Source organism: Lepisosteus oculatus, chromosome 11, assembly GCF_040954835.1.
Source record: "Lepisosteus oculatus isolate fLepOcu1 chromosome 11, fLepOcu1.hap2, whole genome shotgun sequence".
Classification (NCBI taxonomy): Eukaryota; Metazoa; Chordata; class Actinopteri; order Semionotiformes; family Lepisosteidae; genus Lepisosteus; species Lepisosteus oculatus.
Window position 1 is genome coordinate 19,185,409 of NC_090706.1, and position 18,562 is coordinate 19,203,970.

General features: G+C 42.4%; 1 protein-coding gene across 6 annotated transcripts in view; it reads left to right on the plus strand.

Moving 5' to 3' along the window:
- Positions 1 to 300: 300 nt before the first annotated feature.
- The window catches only part of adgrl1a (adhesion G protein-coupled receptor L1a), a 308,794-nt gene continuing 290,532 nt past the window's right edge, over positions 301 to 18,562 (plus strand). For all 6 annotated transcript variants that reach the window (XM_069195903.1, XM_069195906.1, XM_069195908.1 and 3 more), the window contains exon 1: positions 301 to 1,709. The gene's annotated coding sequence lies outside the window, so the exon portion shown is untranslated. The remainder of the gene's footprint in view (positions 1,710 to 18,562) is intronic.

Here is an 18,562-nt window from a genome sequence, read left to right on the forward strand (position 1 = left end):
CCGTGGTCGGTGACTATTTTCCCCCCCAATTACTGAACTACGATTGTTTCAAGACGTTCAATCACCCGCCAGGTTAGTGGATAAGGTTGAAACGACCTTTCATCTGACCACGCGTTAGGTCCACACGGCGTCATCAGTTCTAAAGAGCCAAACGGATGATAAGGATTAGGAAAGGATGAAATTCCATTCCGCGTTTTGGCAGGAACAGCGGTCTCTCGTTTGTGCTGGTGAGAGAGGGAGCGGGCTGGGGAGGGGAGTGCTAGAAAGAGCAGGTTCAGTTTGCTATCATCAGAACTCAGCGCAGGGGACCCAGCGCCGCCGCGTCTTCTGCGCTCGCCTTATATATACACAGCCTAGGGAGAGGGTGAAAAAAACGCCTAGCTCTGTGATTTGGATGGCTATCGGGGGCACGACTAGGCGACAACCCCCCTCCCTTCTCTTTAATGACCTCACCGTTGCACCTGGAGAAACGCAGGTTTCTTCCCGATAAAATTACGGATTTAAATCAGCGAGATTTCAGGATTTTCGCCACCTCCGTATCCCCATTTTTTTCTGTTCAGCAACCGCGCTTCTAAAAGAAGATGCTAGCTTTTGTAGGCACCTGCCTATGGGGACTGTACGACTGTACTGGATTCTAATTATCCTAACATCTACCTGAAATAGTCTCTCCCGTTCCAGATTTTTCCTATTTTTATATACCTGCGCGGACAGAAACGCCTAAAGATATGTTTATGTCGAGCCACAAAAAGACGCGAATATACATTTCATAAAAGACAGCCGCAGAACATATTTGATGTTTCTTTATCATTATTACAATGGGAGTACTATGACCGCAAAATAAGAAAAATAAAAACTGCATCGTGTCATTCTTGCACACACACACCAGATTTGTAAAAAAATGCATGCCTATACCTTTGCCGAAGACCGCTTCAACACGAGCGATATATTTTTTTAAAAAGCACGTTTCCTTTTTTAACCATGGATTTTAATTTGCCTTTTTAATTATTTTTAACTGTTACTGGGAGTGTTTTTTATTTCTCATTAAAACCGCAAAGAGAAAGAGAAAACGGGTCTTCTGACAAAATAGTCTTTCAGAAATCGGGGACATGGACCGGAATACTCACCTACAGAATTTCTCCTGAGAAAGACCGGTATTTGCATAACATATCTAACGCGCTTGTATTTTTGTAGACATTTACAATTAACGAGTATTCTCAAAAACTCTGTTCGGGTTGGCCTTATATTTTATATTCTTGACACCAAGTCTGTTTTGTTTATATATTTTCTACCTTTCGAAGGATGGAAACATTCAGTATTTTATCAAATCCACTGTCATTAGCATCACATTGAATTGACTGCGGACCAGAATTTTGTTTTATGATTTTTACTGTTTTTGACCTGAAAGATAAACATAACGAAATCACCAACTGTCCTGAAAGAAAGGGTTGGAATTGTGGTCGTTTTGCCACAATTCGCCTTTTATGTGGGGGGTTGCCTTCGGTTTTTTTTTCGGGAGATTTTTTTTTTGCACACACGCTCGGGCTGCCTGGAAGAGATCTACTTATTAATTTTTAATCTTTATGCAACCGCAAGACGAAGGGACAGAGGAAGAAAAACACAGCGGATAACGAGGGGGGAAAGGGGGAAGCGTGGAAGGAGAAAATGAACGCGGAACACTGAGAACGGAGGACGGAGATTGGAGGAAACAGGTAGGACATGAATCGGGGTTTGTGAAGGCGATTTGAGGCTCCAGATGCAGAACTGGACCGCAGTCAGAACGTGGGGTCTGTCTAGCATTTGACGAGCGAGCTGCAAGAATGCATGTAGCCCTGTTTATAGACCATCCTTCTACAGCACAACTGTTAATAATGTACATGTGGAAATGGTAGGTTAAATAAGTCGGGTACAGTATTTGCAAGCATGCGATATTTCGAGGTCTAGCTTTCTATATATACAGTATATACACACGGATATACACCAAAGGAACTTGCGTTATGTGGGGTAACTGATACGGAGCGTGAGCATTTTATTAAACAGAATTTCTAGTAGTATGCCTGTCCATCTTTAATGTCTGGCAATTTATCTTCCGTCCATATTTGAAAGCGACACTCTCCGGTGCAGCTGTTGAGTGAGGAGAGATATTTAGTTTTTTGTCGGGTTTGTTGCTGACAGAATTGTCTTTTCGGTTTCAGGCTGGGTTATTTTATGACATTTCTCCCTTTTGCTCATACAGTCTCAACGGCAACTGTTAAGAGGGAGCTGATTAAAAAGGAGTGAACGGTTAACATATTAGAAAACAACGATTTAAGAAAACGCGATTGATTACGCGGATACTGAGGGTTTAACAGCTTATTTAGAGTGGCCGGGCTGTGGCAGTGTGGATACGGTGCCCTGTAATCAGAAACCAATTGCGCCATTGATCGTGGGGAGATGTGTATACGGATGACAAGTGACAAGCGGGGAGCCAGGTTTTATAAATGAGCGGGTAATGGACTCTCATAATAAGCTTCTCGGACGAATGGCTGGCCTACAAGCTGTAGTAGCGCGGTAGTGTATCCGCCCCTTCAGAAACGCATTTGAGGGGAGTGATGGAGGGAGGAGAGGAAACTCAGTGCCGATAGCCCTCTGTCTCCCCCCCCCCCCCCCCCCCATCCTTCTCTGTCTCTCCAGACCCGCCTTTACTGAACAACACCTTTATCGGGAGGTGGTTTAATATAAATGTTGTACAAGCGAAGACGCATAAGCCCATGTGAAGCTCAAATTTCTATTGGTACTCGCTGAAGTCCCCTGATAAAACACTAATATGCCATTTTTACCCTTTAAAAGATACGATAAGGACCAAGGTTGATTTTTCTTCTCTCTGTAGCTTATATATATATACTTTAAAGGATGGTGCATACAGTACATTACAGTTGTCACTGTTTTGAGTATGTCCCTTGTCGAATAAAAAATGCTATTCTTTTTTAATGTTTCTGAGATTCAGAACTGAAATAGGTCATGCCAATAATACATGAAAGTAGATGAGCCAACGCACATATCAATTACACGGCTAAGACGCAGATAGTGGATCGGATTGTGGGGAAAAAAATGTGGACCCCAAAAAGCTGCCTTTTTGGTAAAGCTCGTAAATATCACACTTTTAATTCATGTCATGCGAGATGTTTTGTAAAGGATGCGCAATGCTGACTACCATCATTGATATCAATATGTATTAGAATAATTATGCTTCCATAATGTTCAAGCATATAATTACTGCTGTTAAAACAGAAATAGATTACGGTAAAGATGCAAGCTTTTGGAAAATGAAGGTTCAATTTTTAAATTGTTTCTGTAGTCAGTCGTTCAGTATCGCGTAAAAAGAATCCATGTCGATACAGAGTTGAATTCATTTTATTCATCTCGTTACGTGTTGTTCTAATAACGTTTCAGTGAAAGTTAACGTCTGGCTTTTAATCCTTTCTGTTCTCCTGAAAGTGTAAGCCAGGCAAATTCCGCCCAATTTTAAAATAACTGTGTATCTACTGAAAGAAGACGAAATAAAAAAAATTAACCCAAGCAGTGCATTCAAATTCTAACCCCGGTTTTGTAGAAATGTAGCCTCCAATTAGGCTGCCCGAAAGAAAAGACGAAGCGGGTTTCAGAGACCTTGATCACGGTGTCGTTACGATGTGCTCTGGGTCTAACGTCATGTCGTCCAGTCGGTGAACTACAGTAGGAGTATCAGTGTGGTGCTGTTTAACTGGATACTCGGCTAAGGTCAAGCCAGCATTGTGCGTTAACGGGCTTGGCTGGTCTGATTGTCTGTCGGGTCACCTTTGATCTGTAGTGGACAACCAGCTGTCGCATCGGGATTCGAAAATGAGATGTGCTTTACCGGAAACCTTACTGTATTCTGGGAATCCAGGGACGTCTGGCAAGTGATATGTTAACTCCTCTAACTGGTTTATCGAGGCTGTATCTGTAGATGCTGTCCCTGCATTTTTCTGACTTCCAGCAGGTACCACCAGCACTTATCCAAAATGGAATGTCCAGCACTTTCGTGCAGAACTCTGCCGCTGTCTCACTTTGCTGTGTTGTGATCCTGCGCTTTGTACTGTAGTTTTGATTCACTGTATACTTGATGACTTTACATACATGGTGTAATGTTCTCTAATGACTCAAGTACCCAAGTATTGTGATTTGCAATATGATTTATATGCTAAAATATAATATTTATGATATTAGATAGTTGTATTCTGAACTTGTTTCGGACAGAATCATCCATAAAATAAAGTCCCAGAAACGGGTAAAGCCCATTGAAAAACAGTATGATTTATTTTAGAAATTGTATGCAGCAGCATAAACGTCGGTAAGTTGAGACCAAATGCATAACATTTCCAGCTTTCTCCATCCCATCTGTGTAAGGTTGTACAGACCAGCATGTGAGATTAGAAGGAACTATTACAAAAAGACACTTGGAAGACCTGAAATGGATACCAGCTGCTATCCACAGGGAGTTACCCTCAAATCATCATATTCATCATTCGAAGTTGAACCTTGTCTTCATCATGATGATGAAGCACAGTTATTGGAACCAAGGTCGCCTGGCTTCAGGCAAGTGATGGTGGTTCTTTGGTTTGTAGTCATTGTTGCCGACCCTATACTGAATCAAAAAATAGTTTTCTTTGTGTTGGAGAAGCAGTTGTACATACAGTATTTAGCAGGTGGGGTGTTGCAATTAGTCTGTATTAATAAAAATAGAGAACATTGTACTGATGAGCAGCTTCTGAAAGTCACATAGACGGGGTGTGGTGCTGTTTCAAAGACTGCAGTGAAATGAAATTCTCTTCAGCCTCCCTGAGCTGGTCTTATCATGGAAACAGAAAGTCCTACCAAAGGTCAAGGGAGCCAAGCTGTGGCGCAGCACACATTGTCGCCTGTTTTTTATTTTAAGTTTAGTTGGTTTCAGCTCATCACATACAGTGCATCATTTTTGCTTGCCATGGCAGATTCTGTTACTAACACTCGACACTGTAATTTTAGAAATGGTGCAACACAGCTCCATGCTCACTTGAGGACACCTGCAAGTTGTTGTTCTGTTTTTTTTGGCTTGTCCCTTGGGGTACATTCTAGGACATTTCAACTCTACAATGGCCACTGCGGTTTTCTTATCGCTGCGTGACAAGACAGACACGTCAGTGACTTTTTGGCGAAGAGAGTAATGTGTGAACGGAGTTTTCCTGTACCCCAACTCAGTTCCATCCAGCCATTTTCTAACCTCTTCTTCCAATTCAGGGTTATGGGGGAGCGGAGCCTATCCCAGCAATGGACACAAGGCAGGATCCTTCAGTCTCTCTCACCCAGGCTGTGCAATTGACTTCAGATGACCAATGACCAAGGGCCTGAAAAAACAACAACTGTTGTTGACTTTCTAGCACCAAAAAGAGAGAAAAAAAATATTATTAGTACATTTGAGTCTGCATGTATTAATGACCAAACCTGGTCCTGGGTTTCCACATAACCTGCTGATTTTTATCGCAGCCCAACTCTCTTACACAGTTCAACACGTAACTGACCCAATAATATGACTAATTTGAGCTGATAAGACGTGGCGTTTTCAGTTCTCAAACAGGCTGGAGGTGATTTTTTAAGTACTGCATTTTCCATGTAGCCTACAGTTCTAAACTTTTGATTAGGGGAAAAAAACACAACTTGCAAGTGTTCCAATCAGGCATTTTTTTAGTTTGATGACGGCTTCAGTTATGTACTGTAGTTACTGGGCTGGAATGAAAACCAGAAAGTGGGAGGCCTTTCAGGGTCAGAATTGGGAACCCTTGTCTTCCATTACACAGGTCATTAAGCCATTAAGCAGATGCCTAACATCCAGTGAGTAAAGCTGAAGAGAGGGGAGAAATATCCTCTGATTGCTCTTGTTCTTTTCCGTGCTGGAAGATGTGATGTGGCTCTATTTCAGTCAGAGGGACTGAAGGCCCAGTAATACTCGAAGCCCTACAGGATTCGGAGAACAGGAGTAATCCACTGCTAGTTATTTGGCTGTGTGCCACTCCTGCCACTTCATGAACAGATCAGAAGATCAGATGGCAGACTAACTGAGTTTAATAAGGATGGTGTTTATCTTAAGAAAGTCAGGCTAGGGATGAAATGAGCACCATGACGGACATCGTAGCGTTTTCAGTTGCAGAGAAAGCTTTGGCAGTCATAGTTCTGGACATCTGTGCTGCTGCTCACCTGGCCATAAGGCCGTTTATGATGCAAACATGCAAATAAATAATTAAATGTAGTTAATCCCGCAGTGGCCGGGGACTGCCTCATCCACTGAAGGCCTTGGCTCTTTCCCGGTTCTTAATCATTAGGTTTGGTTGTTTTCTTATGCCCTCCGCCTCATTAATTATGTAATAGGCGGCGATAAAGATATCGTAAAGATTTTCTGATATTATGGAAATGGAGGGGGTGTGCTGTGTGATGAGTTAAAAAAAAAACCTTTTCACTCCACTAATGGCATTTAGGCTTTCCTTTAGGCCTGGCCAGGATGCCTTAGAAATGAAAGGACTGAGCTTTCAAGGGCTTTCTTGGGTTAAAAAAATAATCATTTAAAAAGATTTGGTGTATGCAAGTCTTTCTTTCGGCTATTAATTGACTTCTGTCTGGTTTTGGAACTGGAACTAAAAAAATAAAAACACATAGCTAAAGATAAAAAATTTAGACCTACCTGTTTAAAAAAACATGAGTGACAGGGTGGTGCAGTGGTCAGTATTGCTGCCTTACAGCACTGGGGCCCTGGGTTCAATTCCGGACCTGGGGTGCTATCTCTGTGGAGTTTGTATGTTCTCCTTGAGCTTGCATGAGTTTCCTTTGGGTACTCCAGTTTCCTCCAACAGTTCAAAGCTATGCTGGTAGGATAATTGACTTTTGGGGAAATTGGCCCTGGTGTGAGTGTCTGTCAGCCTGCCCTGTGATGGACTGGTGTCCTGTCCAGGATGTACTACCTCGTGCCTGCCTGTCAATATTGGTTTGATATGCCTTTTCCAATTTCTCAAGCATACAGGGTTGGTGCTCAAAATAACACTATTGCAGTCTCAGCTGTGGATGATCTCACTGTGTGGAGGTTTCAATGAAAATCGGAAACATAATTCTGTTCAAATGGTACATATAAACTTTTCATTTATAACAGGACAAGAAAGAAACAGAGCTTAGAAATGAGAAAGCATCTATACTCGCATTTGATTAACAATTCAGTTTAAGACTACTTTATGCTGAGCCTTAAGAAATTGGTCTGGCACATTTCCTTCATGTGTGTCCATTAACCACCTGCCTGTAATAACCACAATCATAATTGCAAGGATATCCCATTAGCACCATGGGCTTGCCATAGAAAATGACAAAGTAGCTCGCAAACTGCATGGTAGCATGCAATATCGGAAACAGCATCCTTTTCCTTGTAGATAATGCTGCATCACACATACTGTGCATGTATATATGTGGATGTTCCCCTTCTGTATATATCCCATAGGACATACACACACATCTGCCAGCAGTCTGACGTTAGATACCAGTTGTAACTACAAAATTGTGATTTAGGGATTGGGAAAATCAAAGGGAGGTCTTAGTCCCAGTGCTTAGGAGGATGTCAGTGACGATTGATTTGTCCTGCATTCCTCACAGGCAATTAAGCTGATTTGGGAGGAGGTCGCTCCGACAGATGGTTCCAAACAAGAGAAGGCCATTCGGCACAGCTAACTAATTTGGTAATAAGTACAGTAGGCAGTTGATCCAAGGATCCCATCCAGCTGTTTCATGAAAGAAGAGAGGCTGCTGGCTTCACCATAGCTTGTTCCATGCCTCCACAACCCTTTGTGTAAAGGACTATGGGAGTATGGACCATTCTTTATCTTCCCACAATATGAAACATTGGATTGTAATTTCATCCATAAAGTACACAAGACATGTTTATTATTTTATGGTGAAGTATTAAAAATGCTATAAGTGCTGTTGTTTCCCATACTGGTTTGTCCTAGTTTTAATGCCTCTCAGTATGTTAGCTGTCTTTGCCAGCTGATGAAATAGCAGCATTTTACACGGCTCAGTGGCGGTTTCTGATGCACAACTGTTGAAATGTTCAGCTTGACTGCATGCATTCTAGGAAGATAATGCCAGTCTTCTCGTTTTGAGTTTGGGTTTGCTGCAGTTTGGGAGTGAGGTTATGTATTGGCATGCGCTGTATGTACTGTATAATGCATTTTTAATTCACAAAGCATTTTCCCATTATAAGAAGTACTCTTATTCCTGGTAAGGATTACAATAACCCACAGCCCACACAAGAAGCACAGGGGAGAAGGCAGGATAGCACAAGTCCATCATAGGATGCACACACATGGCACACACACAGGGACAATTTCAAAACTACAGTTAACCTTGCCAGCAGGAAATTTGGGAAGAAACCAGAGCACCTGGTATAAACCCATGAAAACTTGGAGGAGAACATACAAACTCCACACAGAAGATATCCATCTAGATTCACACCTAAGAGCCAAGAGCTGTGAGACTACAGAGCTAACAGACATGCCACTGTGTAAGGAAACTGGACAAGTTGAACCCTCTCTTTTAATAAAAACCTTTTAGCTACCCCATCTTACATACAAACATCTTAGCACTTTAGTTTTTTTCCACTCCAGAACATTGGGATTTGCACATCCTGAATGGAATTGCTTTCTTGAATGTGTTAGGCACAGGGACTCCTGGAATTAATTGGTGTTTTGGATAGCTGGTCTAATGGCAGTGTGTGGATTCTAGACTATTTTTTTTTTTTACTCTGGGCCTTCTGCTGCCTGTTGAGTTCATTAATATTTCCTGTCTTCTCATGTGGTCAATTATGGTCAATTATGGTTATTTTTTAATAAAGGGTGGCTGGATTAGCCTCTGCATATGTGGTAATTAAAATACTGTTGTGATTGTTTCGATGTGTGGGGTGTTTTAAAAAGGAAGGCAGTTGGTAATTATTGTAATTATTTTCAGTGTTGGTAATAATGTATCTGTTCATTTTTAGCCATCCCTGGTAACAATCTCCCCATAGGCAGTTGAGATTTCCACACTTGGCAGTGCTCAGTCGTGAAGCGATCCATTAGAAAGAGGAGGGGAAGGACAGTGCTAAAACTATGATTTCCCTTGAAGGGGATTTCGTTTTGTTTTGGTCCTTGGGGTTTGAAATCAGCATTCACTTGCTTGCTTTTGTATTCTCTTTGCTTTGTTAGACTCCCGCCACAGAGTTGAGCAGCGAATTCCAAGCACGGAACAAGAAAGCTCTTGATCTTCAAAAGTGGCTTCTTTAGAACAGGAAAAAAAACACTCTTTCTGGAACGTGAGAGAAACCTTGCAGCCCTACGAGGAAAATATGTCTCTCCTCCTGGAGTCCTTGCTCCGGGATACACCTTTGAAACAGAATGCACACATCCATCTCGAAGGAGGTTCCTACAGCCAGATTTCCGACCCATTATTCCATTTGTGCAGATCGCTTGGTAGGCACACCGTACAAAACAAACACACTCTCTCATACAGAACGTCTACTGATTGCAGGGTTAGGGTTAATCACGAGATGAATACAACGAGAAAATCAAGTAAACAAATTCGTTATAAGTAGAATTTGCAATCTTTAATCTTTAAAATCAAAAGCAAATGTTAAGATGTGGCTGAGTCAGTTCTAGGTTGTATAATTGTATTCAAATGTTAGGGATGGGTCTGAGGGTTGAAGGTTTCCTAATCAAGGATGGGACAGCTATGTATTTAGGCCAGCAGTGACATGCTGTGGCCTTACTGTGGCTGGACACAGTCACAGTAAAATGTCATTTTGAGGTAGACACAGCGATTTGGTCCTTGATTTTAAGAAATGTAGCTATCTGGGCTCCTGTGCTTCACAGAGCCAGTGCATGATTAAGAGTACTAGATTCTGTTTAATTAAAAACACATTTTTAAACCTACAACCAAAATTATTTTTTTTAACAAAAGAGCTCTTTTTGGATACTTTCTCTCATACTGTATGTTTCTGAAAATCCATGAAAACACCTACAGTAGAATACCATCGTAATGACCTGTTTTGGTTACAGCAAATGTTAATCTCATTATTACAGTAATTGGAGGGAGTTGACAAAGAAGTGCTACAATCCTCAGCACCTTGTGGTCTCGGTTGAAAGTGTGACAGTGAAACTAGTGAGTGAAGTGTGAAGGACGGAAGATGAATTTCACCAAACATCAATAGTGCCATGTGACTTCTCTGATAGGAACCGAGGAACTGAACAAACAGAAGACCCTCTGAGAAACATTAGATTCTTAATATTGAACGTGCACGGTTTCAGTGCTCGGACAGCTTATTGAAGTGTGCACTGCTTGACAAGTTTTTAATCTTTAAACATTTAAGCTTTTACATCCAGAAAACTTTTGTCTCTGCCTTCTCAAATGGTTACCCAATGGAAAAAATAGTTTAAACATTCATACAGTTATCCTTCTGTTGCTTTGTTCTTGGGTGGAATTTTGAAGGGTTTTTAAATATATAAATGCTTTAGTTTTGAGAATTTAAATTAAGCTCAGTAGTAGTTACAAAAATTGAAATAAAACAGGGATCACATAAATCTAATATATATATGGTTTCTTGTCATCTTCTTACGGTGGGACCTCTTTCTAAGAGATCACTCCAATTAAAACTGCACAGTTTTAAACATAAAAACAATGTGAAATGAATATCTCCTATTTGTAGGATCATAATCTATTAATCGCAACAGATTAAAGGCAGAATGTGAGGCCATTATATCCACTGCAGTTGTAATGAAAGAGCATATTCTTATGAGGGATGAGTACAAAGCTTTCTTTTTGTTCCTGGGATCTCACTCCTGGTTCTTTTCACCTTATTATATTAATGGTTCTGCTTCAGCTCTATTACTTAACTGATCCCTTAATTGAGTTAATCATAACTACAAATTGAGTCTATTGAATTGCTTTCCTATAATGTTACAGCCCTCATGTGCCTTATAAGTTTTTCAAAGGTAGCTTAGACGTCTCCCCCCTTCCTCCCCCCCCCCCCCCCCCATTTCAGAGTTGAAAAACAAGCCTAAAAAGTCAAAGTTACATTAAGGATTCAATTAGGCAAAAGAGTGTTGAAAACTAAATCTCAGGGACCAAAGAGATGTCCTGCCCTGCACTGGTCAGTCTCTGAAGTTCTCAAGCCCCTGTTTGAGAACCAGGGATGTGTCATATCAAGAGCATGTTAAGCCAGCGCTGTTCCTGTGAGTTAAAGTTTGCTGAGCGTGACGCAGGGCTTTTATCTGTATGATAAGACAGAGTGACAAGCTGCAGGTGGACAGCCCTTAACACCGGGATCAGCTGCCCTCCCCGGCCATGGCCCTGATGTGGTGAGACAGAGGCTCCACAAGGCACTGTAAAGCACAGTAATTCAGTCGCTCATTAATATTTTATGCTGCTGCCGCAGAGAGGGGGGCGGAGAGTTGCGATGACTCACACCTCCCCTGAGATGTGGTTGTGGAGCGAGGTCTGATGCACTGTAGCACTGATGGAAAACACCTGATCCCTGAGAAACAACTGTGACGCACTTGGTAGGCTGGCTAGACAGGGCTGGAGAGCGGAGGGGCAGACTAAAGAAATCTGGAATGGTTGTTCAGTCAGCTGTAGTTTTTGAACAATAATAAGAGGGCAGATCACACTACTTTCCAAGGTTTGATTGTCTACTGCGCAGTAGCACACAATCAACTTGAAGCTTGAAACTTCAATCACTGCAGCAGATGACTTTTGTTTCTTCAACTGATGACTGCAGCAGATCACTTTTGTTTCTGAAGCAGAAGGGCGGGATTGGATTTTTAAAAGTCCAAATGGTTGAGACCGGAGACAAAGAATACCGAAACCAATGCTTGAAGTTTCTGAATACCTGAAACTGACACTGGCAGCACAACCTTAGCATGATCTAAGGCTACAGCGCTGCTCAGATCAGGAAAAGTTAGAATCGGGCCACACCCCACCTTGTTCCCTGATCTGTGGTGCTGAGCAACAGATATTCGTCTCTTCCTCATGCTGACTGGCAGGCAACTGCTGATGTCTAAGAGTACCCTGCACAGGGTGTGTCAGCTTGCCCAGATGCTGCATTAAATTGAAAGGAAACCAAATAATAATAATAAATACATTATTATTATTATTATTCCTTACACTTATATAGCACTTTGTGGACACTCCACTCAAGGCTCTTTACAGGTAATTGGGACTCCTCTTCACCAATGTGCAGCATACACCTGGATGATCCGAAGGAAGCCATAGTGCACCAGTAAACTCAACACACATCAACTATCAGGCCAATGGGTAATTTGGCCAGGATCCTGGGGTAACTTCCCTAATCTTTTCGAGAAACGCCCTGGGATTTGTAATGAGCACAGAGAGTCAGGAACTTGGTTTTATGTCTCATCTGAATGACGGCACCTTTATTACATTATAGTGTCCCTGTCACTATACTGGGCCATTAGGACCCACATACACCGCATGGTGATCACCCCCTACTGGCCCCATTTACACCACTACCAGCAGCAACCTCAGTTTTTACCAGGAGGTCTCCCATCTAGGTACTGACCAGGCTTACACCTGCTGAGCTTCAGTAGGCTGCCATTTGTGAGCTGCAGGGTGATATGGCTGCTGGGATGTGTGATGATGATGGCAGTGGTTGTTCCTAATGCTGTCGGCTATACCAGAAGTGATGGAACTGAGCCTGTGTCCCAGAGCTCAACCGGAGGTAATGAATGGCCTGGCAGATCAGAGTGCTGGCGGGATTGGACGGCCAGTTAAGTCAGCAGGCAGCAGAGATCACTGCTGTTTCTGAAAGTAGTTGCAGGACTGGGTGACAGGAAGCTGAAGTCATTCCTTTAAAACTGACAATGTTCATCCAGCATTCCACCATTTTTGTTGTCCTCTCAGGCTGTAGAAAACAAGCCGATATCATGCATTGGAAAAAATCTAGATCAATACTTTCCCTGCATCTCGAAGTGCAGTTGTGATCTATTTAGAACCAGCTTTTCCTGAGCAAAAGGACTGACTTGTCAGGCATTTCAGCTGTAAAAGGATTCATTGACTCAGGCCTCCAACCGATCAATTCTAATATTTTTTAATTAATTGACTGACTTTGCCTGAGCTTTAGTTAAATACCCGGTATCCTTAATTATTTGTGTCCCTGAAGATCCATCAGCATGCTAAGATGCCGTGATCTGGACCCCAAGAGAACATACCTTCCTGAAAATGATATGCACTATTATAAACCACGCATTTGAGCGGCTGATGATAGAAATTCAAACAAATTGTAGACTTGAAGTGAAAGGAGAAATGTGTTGGCTTCTTCTGTGAGCAGCCTGGGAGCTACAGCTTAGCTGCACTTTCTAGAAGTTTTTTTGGAGCGTTTCTGAAATTGTCTGCCAGAAAAAGAGGTTCTCATGACTGTTCATCTCTTATGTTCAGGCTTGAGGGAGGAGCATTGTTTTCAGAGGACGTTTGAAGGCGGGTAGTGATGTGAGCAAGCTGGAGGAGGCATAAAAGAAGGTGCCATTTACAAAATGGAAATCCAGAATTTTCTTTAGAGCAAGAAAGTCAGTGAAGAAAGAACATCTGTCGACCGTGTATCGTGCAGAGCTGTGAGAATCGGAAGACATGTTAGAAAGTAGTTTGATCCATTTCAGGTACCTCAGATCTGCAGGCTGGTGTATAAACCATTGCCAGATTTTGGTAATTTCAAACGTGCTGCCTGTTCTTTGACTAAGCATGCATATTCACACATAGTGTTGTATAATTAAATGTGCACTCACTGGCAAAAAAAAAGACTCACCTTTAACAGTTATATGGACTACCTCTGTCTGTGACAGAGCAGTGTACGGCTGATTTGAGGAGCCAGACATCCACTTCCATCACCTTCCCTGGGCTGAACAATCCCCACACCTCCATCTTGTTGAAAATGGGTGAAATGCACAAATACCGTTCAGGCCCATACACGGCTATTTTCACAACCTCTACTGCAAGCAACACTGCAGGACACTCTTTCTGCATTGTGATAGAAGCCTTACAGCCCAGAAAAGATGTATCTGGGCAAAGGTAACCATTCACTTTTATGGGATTGAACTGCAGATGTTTCAAAGCCTTGGTCCGTACATGCCATTCCTTGTTCCTTGTTCAGCTTGCCCCCTGCTGTTTGTAAGAGGTCAGTACGTTGTTTGATGTGTGTGTGTGTGGGGGGGTCCTAATATTTTGGGATACCCCCCAGTTTTTGTTCAATTTTACAGGAGCTCACAGCTCAAAAAGATCCCAAAACAGATGGATTACAGTGCTCTGCATGGGTGCAGGATGTGTTTCCCTGCAGATCCAGGAATGTATCCTTGTAGTCAAACAGTCAACGCTCTGTAATTCTGAGACTGTGCCACTGTGCATTGAATACCTGTGTAAGACTGGATGTGTGGCTTGCAGGAGGCTCTCTGATTGTGAATTACTTCTCCAGAGGCTGTTGAGGAGGCTGCTAGAAGCCTGTGCTTGAAGGACTGCTTGCTGTGTGCTGCAGACATGAGATTGATGGCTGGTACAGACTGAGGTTACATCAACTGTGCATGGAGTTCCCAGTGGGGAGAGGAAAAAAAACTGGTCAGGCACTGCAGATATGGACAAGGAAAAGTCAGCGAGATCATCCTAACCCTTCCCATTGGGAACATAATACTGCAGCGAGGTACCATAGTCATTTTACAGAAGCTGTATTTTTGCCTCGATGCATGCTGATGCCCAGGGTTCAGTGCTGGAGCTGGGGTGCTGTGTGTGTGGAGTCTGTATGTTCTTCCCATGTTCACCTAGATTTTCATAGGGTTCTCCAGTATCCACCCAGAGTCTAAAGACATACTGGAAGGTTAATTGGTTCCGGGTAAAACTGGCCCTGGTTTGAGTGTCTGTGTGTGCCCTGTAATGGACTGCTGTACAGGGTGTATCCTGCCTTGTGCCCATTGCTTGCCAGGATAGGCTCCGGCTCTCCTGCGACACAGAAGTGGAAGAATTGATTAGAAAATGTTGTACATGGATACATTTCTGCCATTGAAGGTTTTACTTCAAGATGTCACCTTCGTGTTTTTCTTTAGCAATATTCCATGCAGGTGCCATTTTGAAAGCTATGATGAATATAGTTTCAGTATTGCTGGGTCTATTTTTCAAGGTATTTTAGTTAACTGAAGTGTTTATCGTAGCTCTTTGAATTTTGTTCAAATGTTGTATTTTGTTGTTGTATGTTGTAGCCATGATATAAGCTATTTGTGAAAATATATATTGAGCTACTGTACTTTTAATGCAGAATGCAGGTTTGTTTGTGACTTTTACTGGACTAATGTAGCTTTAATGTAGTACTTTATATTTGCCCTGGGAGCATAGCAAACGGTTGGTTATATTCTGTTCTGAACATTGGACTGTCAATGCTCCTACCCTCTGTCTGGGCCTAGGGATCAGGCATTCTGTTAGGGCAGTTCCAAAAGGGCAGTTAGGATAAAGGCAAGTGTACTTAGAGCCATAGGGAACTGGATAAGACACTTGTGTAGCAATTTGACCCTGTTCTGGCATTATGTGCTAGAGGGTTTTGTACAAATTAACCCACTAGAGAAGAGAAGTGTGTGCTTTATCTGTGCATGTCTGTTCATGCATAATCATTCAACACGAGATGATGAACACATACAGTACAGCTGAATTGGTTACCAGGAGTCAACAGCCAGGAAAACGGGAAATGGATGTTCTTTCAGACAGTTGTGCTCATTGGTAATGCTATTGGTGTGTCAGCTACAATAATGTTTATAATGTTGGACATGAAAGTATATAAATAACATTTCTGAATGTTTCGACATGTTAAAAAAAGGCTATACTTCTCAAACTTCATTGGATCTAGCTGATGCTTGTATGCCTGATAGCTATTTGTCTGTAGAAGATTATACTGATTATCTATGTCATACATACAGTAAATAGTTAAAGCTCGGTTCCCTTGGACTGAGCATTTTACAGCACTAAAGAGCATGCAGTGGATATATTTACATCTGAAATGCTTGTGCAAAGTTAAAAGAGAATGGCTATCTTGTATTGTAAAAATATGTGATGAGATTCTGCTGTTTAACTATAAATCCAACATTCAGTTCTGGCCTTACAGTGAAGATATTTTAAAGTATGGTTTTCTTTAAAAATATTGTAACGCAACGGGGGCTCAGGCGGGCGCCCTTGCCGCATCTGGTCGGCCCCATCCCGACTGGAGGCTCGAACCCGGGACTCCCGCGTCTCTCTGCAGCGACTTAGCCCCTTGAGCTAAAGAGAGATCTCTCTTTAGCTCACGGGGCTAGGTCACTGCAGAGAGACGCGGATGTCCCGGGTTCGAGCCCCGGACGGTGCAGGGGCCGACCAGATGTAACGCAACCCCTGTTGCGTTACATTGGTGTCAGAAGCGGGATGGGATAGCCCTTCGCCGGGGACGGCGATTTAAGCGGGGGAGAGTGTAACGCTTACGGCCGACAGGCACTGTGTAAGAGCCGGCGTACCAGAGCAGGTGACGTCACCGCCCTTCCCTGTGATAGCAGGACTACAGCTACTGGGCTGTAGAGAGATCTCTCTTTAGCTCACGGGGCTAGGTCACTGCAGAGAGACGCGGAAGTCCCGGGTTCGAGCCTCCAGTCGGGATGGGGCCGACCAGATGTGGCAAGGGCGCCCGCCTGAACCCCCGTTGCGTTACAATATTAATCCTGGCATATTCAATATGCTGGTCCTGCTGTAAAAATACCAGGGCATTAAGACTTCTGTATTTGAAATTGAACACAGTTTGTCAAATGATCAAATAAATTGAAGTGAGCTGCGAAGCATATTAGGTCATATTTCATGTGTTTATACTCTTGTCAGCTGGTGTTTTAAGCAGTCATAAATACGATGGACATTAGGATGAAGGCAATGAATCAACAGGTATTAGTGTCTTAATTACGGCACACGTTATTACTCAGCAACACATTAAAAAACGAAGCTGGAAGGAAATAGCCTTTTCATTTCACCGCTGACATGATCTGAAGATGTGAGCAGCATCTGGATTTTGGATTGGAGCATGGCCTAGCAGTAATCAACAGTAATTAATAAGTGAAGTAGATTTTTATAGGACTCGGACTGACTGTGTGGTTTCCCCAGTGAGCACAAGCTCACACAATAGTATAAGAAGCTCCACGAGTGGAGAGCTTTTGGGGTGACAAAATATGAATTGCGGGCACAGTTCACCCCAGGAAATGCAGAGTGGGTAATTTTATGGCCACCCCTTAGTAAGTTAGGTTTGGACTACAGCAAGTGCAGACTCAGGTTCCTATATATCAACAAACCAAGACATAATTCTTAGCACCCTCAATCTCCAGCAGTGTAATTTACTAACCTGGAACTGTGACCACAGTTAACTGTCTGTTTATCAATATTTCATCTCTTCTGAGCTTACTTAACACTCATTCATCAACATGTTGTAAGACGCATTAGTAATTTGAGATGCAGGGTGCCAACTTTGCTGCATTCAACACAAGTACACATTAGCACTCAGTAATAATAATAATGTAATCACCACCACTTTAAATATCCACTTATCCAATTCAGAGTCATGGTATCCCAGAGCCTATCCCAGCACTGGGTGCAAGGCATGGTACACCCTGGATAGTATGCCAGTCCATCACAGGGCACACACAGACATATACACACACACACTCACACTGAATCTGATATTCAGAAGCCAATTCAACTCAAGTATGTCTTTGGATTGTAGGAGGAAACTGAACCACACTGAGGAAATCCATATGAACACAGAGGGAACACGCAAACTCCACGCAGATAGCACTCCAGGATTTGACCAAGGGCCCCAGTGCTGCAAGGCAACAATGTTAACCACTGTCCACAATAAAATAATGAATAGTAGGAATTATGTAGTTCTAATTCGAAACCCTAGAAGAACAGCATTGATTTATTCTGGTGAGTGATGTGCAGATCAACCGAAATCCATTTTTCTCCTAGAGAGGATGTGTACTTGTACACGCACGTATGTAACCTGTCCATCCTGTGGTCACAGGTTTCGGTTATTTCTCATGACTTTCCTGGACATTAAAGCTGTGGACTGTGTCCTTTTGTGCTTAGAGGAATACAACTTTTAATAGTAGCATACAAAATAATAATAATTTTTTGGCCCTGTAACCGAGGATGTAATCTTCCCAATAACCCTAGGAATAAAATATTGGAACATTATCCTCCTCTGTAATTTGTGGAGATGGGAACTTTTGCATTGGAATATTGTGATATAAGTATTCCAATTTGAAGTATTAGACTGCCCAAACAGAATGAGGAGTATGTAGCTGGCCATTGTGACACAGAGAAGTCTGCAAAGCTAAGGTGGAGTGTGGTATGAATTGTGCAAAGAAAAGAACATTGGTTTGAGCACAGAAAGGATGTTGGTTTGTAGGCTTGAATGTTTGGATTCTGGCAGGATACTGATCCCTTAAGGTCATCCAGCCTTTTTCTCAAG